The sequence below is a fragment of the Pyrgilauda ruficollis genome, unplaced genomic scaffold (assembly GCF_017590135.1).
Source record: "Pyrgilauda ruficollis isolate IOZ18807 unplaced genomic scaffold, ASM1759013v1 scaffold234, whole genome shotgun sequence".
NCBI lineage: Eukaryota > Metazoa > Chordata > Aves > Passeriformes > Passeridae > Pyrgilauda > Pyrgilauda ruficollis.
The window spans coordinates 126,798-140,994 of NW_024522984.1; positions in this window are offsets into that span (position 1 = coordinate 126,798).

The following is a 14,197-nucleotide window of genomic DNA, read 5'->3' on the forward strand; positions in this document are numbered from 1 at the left end:
ATTGTAGCTGCAGTCCTCCTGGAGTATCAGGTGTGGTTCTGTTGGAGAAGAGATCCTGTAGAAGGGTGTATTCTTCCTCTGCAAATCCAGTGGAAGAGGCAGCTGTTCCTCTGGGAAATCCAGTGGAGAAGCTGTCTTGCTGTCCCAGGATCTCAGATTATATCTAGGTGGGAATGCTTGGCTCCTCCCTCTGGGTAGAGTGTCTCACAATAGGTTGCTGTAATTCTTATCAGTCATGCAGTGACACTCAATAGCCCACTATCAGCAGATGTCTCTCCGGAAGGAGGATTGGTTGTGGAAGAGATAAAGAAAAACTGCGCAATTAACAGAGTATAACTGCCACACCTCTAACAGATGGCAAATAGAATACATCTTGCCTTGCATTCTGGGACAGTATGCCACTGTACTCCCAACCCTCCATTGTGCTATGTGCATGAGTGTGCATCTGAGACTCCATTGCAGCCATCACAGAATGGCAATGGTTTTAAACCAGAGCCAAATAAGGTATGTTATGTACTATTTATATAGAAAGTGTGTTTCATAAGATGTGGCTGACTCTTTTCAAGCAGAAGTTTGGAAAATGTTGAAAGAGAAACAACAGCATTAAGACATTCCTACCCACAGGACAAAGCAACACATGCTCCTTCCCCCATCATAAAGCAAATTATAATAGTGTTCCAACAAAAATATAGCCTGTTGCTCCTAGACCTACTTAGGAATAACAGGAATAAGGCAGAAGAAAAAGCAGGCTCCTAAGATTCAAGAAAACAAACCACAGCCTTCTGCTTAAAGGATAAAGCCTCTGTGATTAAAAGCAATTTCTGTAGACCAAGCTACTGGAATAAAAATCTTAGACTGATATTTTGTTGAATACGAGTCTATATTTATCTCGTGGATTAAAAGTACTGTGATGGATGTATGCACTTAAATGTTCTATTTCGTCATTTTCACTAATTCCTAGTAAAAGAATCTATTTTAACTGCATCTAACAGTAGGGTTTCTGATATGGTAGGCTTTTCTGAATGGCTCTTTATCTCTGGAACTGCTCTGGTACATGGCAAAATATGTTAGCCCTCTGGAACAGCTGCCTGAATGATTAAATCACAAACTATGGTTTCCAAAGCTTTTAGTCCTTTCAATTTCAAAAAATTGTGAGAGTCCCAAACAGCCCATACATGTGCTTTATGCCAGAGTTCCTCTTTTTTTGCTTTTGTTTTGTTTAGGTTTTTAATTTTAAAAAAAGAAAGACATGCAATACAGTATGATCTGCTTCAGCACTCAAATATCTTAGAGTAACAACAGTGATATTTTGCAATTCACAGAGGTCTGGCCATTGTTGATTCAGTCTTACTAGTATGGAGTCTGAATATCACATAAATTAAATTTTTTCTGTCCATCACTTTCAAAAAGTGAATTTTTGAGTTGCTACACAAAGGCTGCAATGAACCATGGAAAATGTTGAAAGATATTGTTGAGATGGATCATTAAGGGCAGCAATGCCAGAGCAGAGAACAGACATAATGCAAGACTAAAGGAGATCAGATTGGTCTTGAGAATACACTTCACAGGCCAGAGCAAAGCTTGAGATTCCAGAACTTGTCCGAACTGCACATTGCTCCTTTGCTGTCAGCAACCATCTGTGAAAACAGCTGTCAAGGATTTTCACCTCCCTCTAGTGCCCATTAGTCCCTCTAGTTCACCTCTCTGAAGGGTGACAGCCTGTTGCTGCTGGCAGCTGTTCACAAAGCTGAAAATTCTGGAGATGATGAAGTCCATCTCACAATTTCAGGTTTACTTTTTGCCTGTGTTGCTATAGGTACAGCATTTCAATTTTATTTTCATTTACTTCTTCAAAACATAAGACAATTGCTAAAAAAGCATAATTCAAACTGCAAGCTTGTACTCAGCACTTAGGAAATCCAAGAGTGAAATACTTTAATCAAAATTTCTTATATCTCTGCAACAGGCTTTGATTTTGTGCTACTACTTTTTTAATCTGTTTTTCTGGAAAAGAAAAAAAAAACCACAAGAAACCCAAAACAAAGACAAAAACCCAAAGAATTCCAACCCAGCAAAGAATGTGCTGTGATTCTTTTCCTCACCTGGCGGGCTTTTTCTGTCAAAATTTTTGAGCCAATTAGCCCCCCAACTTCTGCTTTACCAGGCAGGTGGGAGGAACACACAGTTCCAGCTGAGTAATGAATGAGGAAATCAGTGGCTAAAATGATTACTTGTAGTGTTTGGCATCATATAAGGAAATACATGATGCAGCTCTATGGCACTTTTGTGGCTGCAATTACCTACTGTAGGTGCTGTTTTCTCCCTGTGGGTGTTTAGGAAAGAGGGAGAGGAGAGCTGAAAAGACAGAGGCACATGGAGGGTGAGGGGACAAACAGGGACAGAAGGAATTTTATGTGAAAGGACAATGCAGCTCACTTTGCGTGTTGTCCATGGGTTGGCACATTTCCATGGAGTGCCACCCCTGCTGTGACACAGATAATTCTGTTCTTCGGAAAGGCATTACTTGGTTGTGCTTTTCTTGCTCTGCTCACCTGCTGCAGAAAATGGAGGCTGTGCAGGATGATGGAAGTTAATTCCATTCCCAAGCAATAGGCATCAAGCATCACCATGGGTCATTGGATTCTCCTGCATCCTGGGCGTTATTCCTTTATTTGGGATGGTGCAGGAGATTTTGTCTTCTCCAGTTTTATTGGCGGGGGAAAAGGGCTAAAACTGTAGGTTTCTATGCTGGAGTTATTTCTGCTACTTGCTTGAACTACAGGTAATTAAACAGTGTGTTGAAACAGCATGGTTTACTTGTGGTTTACTGAGAGAAACCAATTTAATCTTTATTTATGCCTCAATATATGTTATAAATCCATTTTATGACATGGGGTTGATGCCTCAGGTTTTAGCTTTTATATTTTTCAAATTCTGTGCTGCTTTAGTGTATGGGTCTGGGCTTCATATAAGGGGATAGTAAGCTCTCTGTGAAGACCAAGCTCTCTTGGGGACCCAGGACAGCCAGTCCAGATCTCAGGCCCAAGAGCATAAACAATGGTGAAATTGTTATAAATGAAGTCCCATATGTCTAATTTAATAAACCACAAACTTAAAATTTAGCAGCAGTTTTAACTGAGATAAAATAATACAATCAAATATAATCCAGTAGTTACAGAAAGAAATTTGGTAGTGGTTTGGATAAAGCATAAGCAAAAAACCGATCAATTGGGATACGGGGAGGGCTTCCCATCCTGCCTCACGTACAAAAGACAAAAGGATCCAAACACAACTTATATACTGTATGCTAATACATATTCACTAATACTTCCCCATAAATCTCCTATTTCCAATTATTGAAATTTATGTCACTATAGCGCATGCTCCCGCTGTTGCTAAGGGGTCTTCTGGCTCTTTGGTGGTCTCTTTGGAGGAAGGCTCACTGTCTTCCTCGCTGTCCTCTGAATAACCTGGCAAGCTGTGCATGCGCCCCAAGTCTTGTGTTATGTAAGTAAGCACTATGTTCCATTTAGCCTTATTATTTCATACATAAGACCATTATTTTAGACTTCATGTCTGGAATTGTCCCAACTTCATTCATGTCAAGGCTGATCCTGTCCCGGGAGTTGTTTTACACATGCCAATTTTGACTTGGGAGTCTTCCTAAGTTTTGTTCATCAAGACCAATTCTGATCTCCTGTATCCTGTTTCCCACATGTATTATCTACAAAGAAACCCATCTGCTTCACTAATCACATATACTTTTCCAATTATTTTCCCCAAATATTTATATAATTACAATTTTGTTAGCATGAATCACCTCCATTTATCACAAAATGAAGAGAGAAAAACAAGAAGGATGGAGCTTCATGGGCTGGAGCTGTAATTGGACAATTAACTCCAATAAGCTAATGGACCAAAACTTTTGGAAGTGTGAGATCCCGTGACCAGTTGTCCATTTTCATGACCATTTTGGGTTCACCTGGGTTGTAGCCCTGGCTGGGCTCTTGTGCTGCCCAAGGTGGATCTATTGAAGCATCCTAGTAAATACCTACTTTATTCTTTAACTCTGTCTAGTTTCTGTTCTAGGTCAGCCTTCTCAAGGCATCAGGGTGAAAAATACTAAAGGGGCTGTACACATGCGGGGAGCCTTATGCAAGAGGCAGCTGGGACACGTGAGGGGGAAAGAGACCACCAACATTACAGTCTCTAAACAGGCAACCGCTTTGGAAAATGGTGGGAAGCCCTATCTCTGAGGGGACTTTGTCTTCTCAGAGCAGAGAAAGCTTCCACGAACAGGCCACAAGCAAGTGACCGACTGACTGACACCCTCCTTGTGGTGAGACAGGCCCCCAGATGCCTGGGAAAAAATGCCCGGGAAATCGGGCTATGGGAGGAGTCTTAGCCCAAAAAAGCATTTAACTGTGACATAATTAGCCCTGACTTTTTTTTTTTTTTTTTGGTTTCTTGGAAGGAGTGGGGTCTCACCTGGAGGTTCAGCTCGTTTGGCCCCCCTCTCTTGCGCACATGCTCTATCTGCCAAGCAGATGCTGACAGGGTGTCCTGAGTGTGATAGATGAGTAATGCAATGGCTGACTCTCACAATTACAAGGCAAATATTATGTATATTTTAAGAGAAGCTTTATAAATTTATAGTTAGGTTTTACCCTCATCCTTGCACTGTTATCACAGCATGGCCTGGGTAGTCAGGGCATTTGGGAAGGTCGGCTTGTTACTATGGCAACACCTGACCTCCAATCAAGATGTAAGAAAGTGATCTCCACCACTGGACAGCAAAGAAGGAGTTGATTGACAAGACTTTGGGGGGAGCTAAAGGGTTAAAAGGCAAAATATCCATTGTGTGGATGAGCACATGGTGGAAAAAAATCCTTTGCTCACTGTTGCCACATTTCTCTTCACAGAGAAAAGCAAGACACAGTTCTTCCCAAGGATTTCTGAGATTCACATTCTCTGAACCTCAGAGAAAGGAAAAACACAATTCTTATCACTTGCTGTGCCTGTGTTGTGCCAAAGTAGAATGCAATATGGAGTCTACCCAGAGTGATGGTGTTTTGTTTCCTTGGCCTATCAGGGCCAAGAGTGTGTGTGTGTCCGGACTGTCGGCTGAGAGTCCCGGGACAGTCAGGAGATGCGTGCAGTTCTGTGCAGTTGTGTGCAGAGTGAGTGCTTGGCAGATTCAGTTTAGATGCAATGTAATATAGTATAATAAAGTAATTAACTAGCCTTCTGATTATACAGAGTCAGATGCATCATTCTCTCCTCTCCACCGTTCTGGGACGCCTTGATACTATAGCTCATGGCACTATAATATTTTCTCCATTCAGTCTTCTGTTGCATTTTTCATAAGGTTTTAATAAACCTTTTAAATTTTTTGGAAGTGGGAATAATTTCTCCCATGAGGTACAGTGGTAACTCTCTTTTCCTCTCTTTACTCCCTTTTCTGTCCCCCTTTGGTAGGAACACTTATCTTTCTTTATCAATAAACACTTCTCAGATATAATATTGCTGCATTTTTTGAGTTGGGAATCCTCTCCAACTCCCCTTGTAGCAGGATGGGACATTTCTCTATCTGCAGATGTTAGCACTTCTACTTGATATTTTACCCAACTGAAATTATGGTTTTAGCAAGCTCTGAAAGGATGATTTTGATTAATGCCTAACAGCTCCTGTGTAACAAACAGGAAACTTCTGAGCAACAGAAAATTCTTCTTTGTGTAGTCAGTTAATTATTTGTAGAAGATTTCATGTGCAAATCCAGTCTCTTACTTACCTTAACTAAAAATAGATAGTTTCCCTTTAAAATTAAAAACCTTCATGACTTGGAGATCTTCAAAAAAATATATCCGTGAGCTCTGCTTTAAAAAAAGTATATGCGTGCCCTAGGAAAAGTGTTAAAATTGCTGTAGTTGCTGTGTTTCATCTCAGAAAGTACAGTTGCCTGTGTGTTATCTTAGTTCAGCACTGACTGTGGTATGCAAACCAATTAAAGAGGGAAATATAGAGAAGTGGAGAGACAAAAATATGTATGAAAATGGTATTTTCTCTTTCTGTCTCTGTAATATAATTAAATTACTGAGGCACATGGAGGTTCATTGATCACTCCCGCATAATGTGATGATTTTTTTTTTCCTGGCTTCCTTCTTCCTGCATAAGCCTATCTTCTTTCTGAGTAGTTAATGGGAAATGTTATTATCCAGTGAGGGCTAATTGAGCATAATTAACCATTGGATAACTCACACCATCAAGCAGAAGAGGGCAGTAAATCAAAGGGAGTAAGATTACTAAAACCTGGGACAGAGAAAGAACTGCTCATCCCCAAACCCTGGAGCTGAAAATTACAGGAGAAATTAATAATACATTCTTTTCTCCCACTGAAGAAAATTGGCTTGAGTTTTTGTTTGTTTGTTTTTTGTTGTTTGTTTGAGTTTTTGGTGGTTTTGTTTGTTTGTTTTTATTTGTTGTTTGTCGAAAATCCAAATCATACAAAAAATACTTTTATTCTGCTGTTTTAGTAAGTGACTAATTTCCAATGCAACATGTTCGGTGCTGAGGTTCTTATGAAGTGAATAGAGCCAAACTGGGATTAAGTGTTCAAGGCTTGACAGTTCTTGCCTCTGGGAACAGAATGAGGCTGGACTTGAATGTCTTTGCTACCATTTAAATTATTAATGAAATTCTATGAAATCAAAATCACGGCAGTCTCACCTCTCTTCGCTTACTATTGGCAGCAGCAGGAGGTTACACAAAGCACTCAGTTCTAGTTATAAACAAAGAGAAAGGGACACTTTAAAGTGTCTGAAGTTGCTACTTTATGAGAAACCTTTAATGGCTTGATTTCTATCCCACTGCCTTTCTGCATGTCTCCTCCCAGAGTCTTGTGTTCTATACCAGTTCTGAGATATCCTCATTCGCCTCTGTCAACGTGAATTGCAGAGCCTGGCTACTTCTAAATGAAAAGTAGTTTTCAATGTATTATGCTACGGAAAACAAAAATGTCCTTGAGGACAATTATTTTGTATTTTTTCTTTAAACTAAAATAACTGAAAATAAACTGGTTAGCCTCTGTATGGAATTTCTTCTTCACCATTTCCAAACAGTTTCCCTGTATAAGAAGTGGACATTGTGTTTTGTGCTACCTCTAAATTAAGAAAAGCAACATGCCATATATATTCCATGTATTTTCTAAGTGAAAATGAGGTAAAGCCCTCTTTCACACTTGATTCTTTTTCTTTCTAAAATATTGCAACTGCTGTATTTTGAAGTCTAACATACAGCAACAAACTCCTTAGTCCTTTATTTCTATGTAATTATTTCTTCTTTAAAAGCAAGATAAACTTATTCAAGCATAAAATCCTGCCTGAAACAGGTTTGTTTTGACATTGCATTGTTCCTCTGCTCAAATCACTTAACTCCCATGTATTTAATGGTTTTACAAGTCCTGCTGAGTATTAGAAGGTTCTTGACCTTACCAACTTTACAAGCAAAGTAGCACTGTGGATTTAAGGAAAGGAAGGTGTTTGGATTTTTTAGTTTGAGGTTTTGCTTTATTTTATTTTGAATTGTGTATTATTAAGGGAAAATTATAAATTAGATGGAAGGAATTCAGAAAATATTAGGTTTTAACATGCAATTTAAAGGCCTTTACAGTAAAACATAAGCTGCTTTAGGAGCTTACAGTATTGTCACAGTTATGGGAGCCAGAGAGATGACACAACATCGGGGTTTCATGCAGCAGAGAGAGCTTCCATGGTGTTCACAGCTCCTATATACCCTATTCAAAAGACTCTGCGTTTGAACCTCACTGGCTGTGAAGGGTTACCACCCAGCTCACTTGGCCAATAGCTACCTGCTTACATTCATGTCAGGGTTTGGCAGGCATCTGCTTTCTGTAGCCAAACCCCTCTTCCTTTCAGGCTCACAGACCAGCTGTTTTGCTGTCAAACAGTATGAGTAAAATCAGGGGGGTGGATAGGAAGTTCAAGTAAATGTGAGTTAAGTTGACACTAGTGACGTGTCTTCATAGCACAGAAACCTAGCAGCACGTCTGAAACGTTGTCTTAATTCATAGCTTCCAGCTGCAGAGTAGAGCACGTTCTTCATGACTGGTCCTGTTCTGACTGGGCTAAGGGTTATTGCATGAGTGATCTCCTGCTTGATCTGGGCAAAGGCTTGTTGCTGTTCAGGGCCCCTGTGGAAATTATTCTTTTTGTGGGTGACCAGGTAGAGAGGGCTCACGATCTGACTGTACTCAGGAATATGCATTCTCCAAAAACCTATGGCGCCTAGGAAAGCTTGTGTTTCCTTCTTGCTGGTTGGTGGACACATTGCTGTGATCTTGTTCGTGACATCGGTGGGATTCTGGTGCCGTCCATCTTTTGCCACTTTACTCCCGGGAATTGGATTTCTTAAGCAGGTCATTTAACTTTGCTCTTCTTGATTATGAAGCTGGTTATAGAGAGCTTATAGGAGATTCTGGATGATTTTCTCTCCTTTTTCTAACACTTCCACTGTTGTGTTCCCCCACACAATGATGTCATCAATATATTGCAGATTTTCTGGAGCCTCACCCTTTTCTAGTGCAGTCTGGATCAGTCCATGGCAGATGGCAGGATTGTGCTTCCACCCCTGGGGCAGTCGGTTCTAGGTGTACTGCACTCCCCTCTATGTGAAGGCAAATGGAGGCCTGCATTCTGCTGCCAGAGGAATGGAGAAAAATGCATTGGCAATGTTAATAGTGGCATACTACTGTGCTGCCTTGGACTCCAGCTCGTACTGGAGTTCCAGCATGTCCAGCACAGCAGCGCTCAGCAGTGAAGTCACTTCATTTAAGTCACGATAGTCTACAGTCAATCTCTATTCTCCTTCAGATTTGCACACAGGCCAAATGGGGCTGTTGAAGGGTGAGTGGGTTTTTCTGATGAGTTATTCTGTACTGTCGGCGGTGCACTGTCGAGGTGGTAACTGGTACTCGTTGCTCTTTTACCTATAGGAATCCTACTGTAGATGAGTTCTCTGATAGTCTAGGTAAGGTGTTCAATTGCTTGATGCTTTTTGTTTCTACAGCCGCTATCCCAAATGCCTACCTGAGTCTCTTTGGGTCTTGAAATACCCACTTCGGAGGAAGTCTATGTTCAAAATGCATGGGGCATCTGGGCCAGTCACAATAGGGTATTTCTTCTACTCATTTCCAGTCAATCTCACATCAGCTTCTACCAAAGTAAAATCCTGTGATCCCCCTGTCAACTAGCAATAGAAACAGGCTCTGCCCCTACACGTCTTGATGGGATTAATGTGCACTGTGCACCAGTGTCGACCAAGGCCTCATATTTTCATGGTTCTGATGTGCCAGGCCAACAAATCCACACAGCCAAAAAAATCACAGTTTTTCCTAGCCTCTACCTGTCTAGACGCAGGACCCCTCTAAGCCTGGTTATCTTTCTTTCCCTGGACATATCTCCCAGAGGTTCCTTCAATGGGATCAGACATGTCATCTTCATCATATCTCGGGGTTTGGCTATGGGCCACTGGAGCTGCTTTTTTTTTGGTGTAACTTCCTCTCTGAGTGTTGTTGTCCTTCAAGCACCCATTGCCAGAGCACCCGTTGCCAGAGCAGCAGTAGATTTTCCATCTTATCTCCTTATGTTTTGTCCATAATTATGCAGGAAGAACCACAACTCAGCTTGCGGGGTGTACCTTCTCTCTCTATTTGGGGAATGTTTGCGTTTGGTATCAGAACTTCTGATCTGTACTGCCGAGATTTGGAGAAGGTCTTCTTTAATCTCCTCCCTGAGTTTCTTGTGAGTCTCCTCTATCTTGTCCTCTAATTTCTGCATGCGTGTTTCTAAAACTGCGATTCTTGCATGTGTTGGGCCATGCATGGCATCTGCCTATGCTTGGATCTTCTTTTCCATATCAAGCACAGTCTCTTCTTTTTCATCCTGCTCTATTATTGCTAAAGCAGAAGCATATTTGCGTGGCCTAAGTTGTACAAGTTTTTGCCACATCACGGATGTACATGGTACCAAGTCTGGATTTACAGTGTTTACACCATCTGAGATGACAATCTCTGCCATTGCCATTTCTCTTAAGTGTTGAATCCCTTGTTCTATGGTCTTTCACTGGGTTTGCTGCATATAGAGATCGCCCGCACACAGATATTTTTGTGCCACGCTTCCCAATACCCGTGCCCAGAGGTTGTGAGGGTTAGACCCGCTCATCATTCCTTGGTTGATGAAAGGACCATGTGACAGGGATCCCAAATGCCTCACTTCAGTGCCATCCAGAATTGTAGCCTCACCTGCAGCATCCCAAAGACGGACTAACCAACTAATTACAGGTTCATCAGGCCATTGGGTGTAATCCTTCCTCAGGCCACAAAGGTCCTTCAGGGAAAAGGACCCAATAGTGACTTCTGACTTTGTGTTAGTAACTGGTCCTTCCCCCGGATCATCATTGTCCACAGGCTGATTGGTTTTGGTTGTGTGTTTTCCACTTCTCGTGGTAGGAGAAACAGCCATTGGTTGAGGCTCATTGTCTGGCTTAGTTGCAGGTTTAGGCTCACTGTCTGGTTTAGCTATGGGCTTAGGCTCACTGTCTGGTTTAGCTACAACCTGAGTAACTGGGTGTTGGCTGCAGTCTGAGTGACTGGGGTATTTGCTGATTTATCTCCCTGTCCCTCTGCCTCTGTCTGCTGCCCTACAGTATCTAGCAGTGTGTGATAAGCATATGCCATGGCCCAGCTTACTGCAATAATCTTTTTCTCTTTAAAGTCATTATGGCAGCTATCTCTCAGGTATTTCCCTACATCATCTGGGTTCTGAATTTGTTCACATGAAAATTCCCAGGCTAGGGGATCAGAAAATTTCTTCAGGGTTCATCCCATTCTCTCCCATTCTCCACACCACTCAGACTTTTCCATACCTGGGTCTACTTCTGGGTCAGGAGTCTCATCAGCTCTTCTGGACATCTCAGTCCTCATTCTAGAGAAGTTGCAGACCATATAAAGGAATTACCAGATTAAATACAAGGAAGGTCTTTTTTAACATTCATGGGAAACTGAACTTTCTCAAAAAGTGACTTAACAGATTCAAAGAAGAAGGAAAGGAAAGGCTGGGAAACCTCATCCCCTGCTCTTCTTCTGGGCGCAACAAACTGGGTACAATTACTAATAAACCCCCAAAACATGCTACTCGAACTAGGATACAAGGTAGGATGAAGAAACTATAAACCATACATATCTTGAACAGACTCCAGTACCTCTGTAAACTCTTTATAAATCATTATCACTGAGCCTAGCAAAATAGCTATTCTAATCTGTGCCCCTCTACTGTAAAAACTGCGTGTTAGGGACAATACTGCAGCTATTTCTGGATAAGAAAATAAGACTAGGAACCCGAAAGGTATCAAAACCTCAAAAAAGCCTAGGGACAAAAAACATGAAGGCTTCCACTCAGACATCACAAATTCAAGCAACATGGCTACTTAATGCTTTATTCCAATACAGAGTAAGTACAACTAAAATGCAATCAGTGCAGGTTTTTTTCTACTTTCTCAAGCCACACGTTGGGCGCCAAAAATGTATTTGTCCTGATTTATGGCAAATTTGGGAGAAAACCTCTAAAGGGGTTCCTCTAGAAAGCAGATTTAAGCATCCCCTCCCCCAGCTGGCTTGGGAAAAAAAGATTTCCTTGGAGAAAAGTGGAAGAAAAACCATCACAAAAAATGAACAATATTAAACAATAAAACCTCCTGTCAATCTGAAGAGATGACAAACTCAGAAAGTCCTTTTCGTGGGTTGCAGCTTATCTTACCCAGTCTGTTAGCAGTCCCTCCAGTGCTGGAAATGCTGCAGCCCAGGCCTGGCCCAGTGGCCACAGGTGCGAACTGCTGGTGCTTTTCTGGGTTTTCAGTCTAGAGCAGGTTTAAACATCTAGGAAAAAGAAAAACCAGTCAAGAGAACTTCTCTGCCTCAGCTAGCTAAAAACTTAACTAAAAGCAAAGGAAAGCTCTCTCCTGCTGTCTGACCGTGCTGCAGACAACACAGTCCAGGAGAAAGATGCGGGGGAGCAAGTGCAGTTTCTGATAATAAACTGTGTGCTTCTTCTCTCCCCTGCTTTGCTCTTGGAACCAGTCTTAAAAATGCAAAACTTAATATCCAATATAAACAAAACAGACAATTAAGGATACAAGCATCATAAAGTCACCCCAAAACGCAGGCTGCAAAAAAACTGTCATTAAGGGCTAAAATTCCCATCCATTGTTTCCAGTCTAACAAGGCAATTTTTGCCAGGAAGTATTTAATATTTTCCTCCCAATATCCCACCCTTCTCTTGATTTGCTCTTTTCTTCCATTTATTTCATAATTGTCATCTGCTATCTTCCATCATCCACTAGTAATGAAACTTTAACTCTACATCTTTGATATATTTTTGATGAAATTTACATGCTACATTATTAAAATAATTACATTTTCTAATGTGCAAACACTGAATACTGTAATTTCTAGCAGCAACATGGATGTCAGCTATATTGTTAGTAAATGATGTTTTTCCCCATATAATTTGAGTCTTGTTTTTAAAGGCAAACAAAAGACCTATAAGTGATACCTCTTACCTTTCAAAGAGCAGACAACTTAAATGTTTTTTGTTAATATAAACTAGGAGCAAAATCTGTAACTGACAACATCAAAGAATATGCCTTATTACATATCTGGCAGCCTTAGTGTGTAGTAAAAGCTCAATTTTGCTATGATGTGTGCTTTACTACAAAGCCACAGCTCATTTAAATTTACACCTCAGTAGTGGCCACTTACGTAAGAGGCTGCTGGTAGCACCATCTATTATTAGTAATGCCTGACATGTTTTTGGAAAGAAAGAATCACTAGTGTTCCCATCCTTCAGGGCACAGGACTGGTATTTTTAGGGCTACCTTTAACCTCAGGGAGATGTCTGTGCCATCCTTGAGTAAAATAACTGCCCATGTTATTTTCCTGGAAAACTCAAATTGTGTGTAACCTGTAAAAGTCAATCAGATTACAGAGCCTAAAGACCCCTGAAAGATTTAATTTCCTTAGGAAAGGAAGCTGATGCCCTGAAAAGCAGAGGGAAGAAATATTCAGTTCAAATGTATAAGGAAGAGGAGCCAGAGCAGTAGAGCACGGGTGGTAACATGCATAAAGCAGAAGCTGAAGACTGGAAATCAGAGTTGGTGAAGCAGGGGATGCAGAGTGCCAAAGGAGATATGGATAGTGCGATAGAAACTGAGCTGTAGCAGAGGTACGTTTGCACGCAGATGGAGGTGAGTAGCAGATGTGTGTGACTGAACTGCCTGTCACAGGGGCTGGGCTCTTGTCAGAAGCAAGATCCTTAAATCAGACCCTGGCAACGTACAGGCAAAGGGGGCCCAAATCCGAACAAAACTATCATCCTAGAGCTCCTTACAGCAAGTGGCTTTTCATTGCAGAAAATTTCCCTGGCAATGTAGGGATTTCTTTCTCTCTGTAATGAAAATGTAATGCCTCCTCTTCAGCTAAAGCTCTTCCGTTTATTTCTGTGAAATGCCAAAGAACGGCATAATGGTTGAAGCCCAGTGTTTGTAAAGGAGAAGACAAATTCTGCTCAGAACTTCAGACCAGGCTAGATCAAGGCAGTCTCGATGCATACTTGCTTCGTGAGCAGAGTCGGACAGCGCATCTCGTGCCGCAAGGGAACAACAAAAACAGGATTACGAATTTGACTGGTTTCAAACCCAAGCGCTCTGTGAGCCGGCGGGGTAGAACTGGGGGCCGGCATTTCAGCACTGCCCTGACATGATCCGTTCTGCACGCCTGAGGCTCCGCAGCTGGCCAGACGGGCACACGGCAGCAGAACCACTGCCGGCACAGCCCCGCGCCCGCGGGATCGCTGCGCGATGTGAGCGCAGGCACCTGTTCCAACACAGCGGAGGGGCAGCGATACCCTGGTGCGTTCCTCCCCTTAGCCTCCTCGCTCCCTGCGTCCTGAACACGGGCTCCTCTCAGCTCGGGACACGCCCGCCGGGAGCAGGGAAGGATGAGGGGACGCTCCTCCATCGGAACGCTCCGGGCCCTCCCGCGCCCGGCAGCGCTCCCCGGCCTGGGCGAGCCCAGCGCAGGCGCGGAGCTCCCGCGCATGCCCGCAGCGCCCCCGCGCGCCCGGCG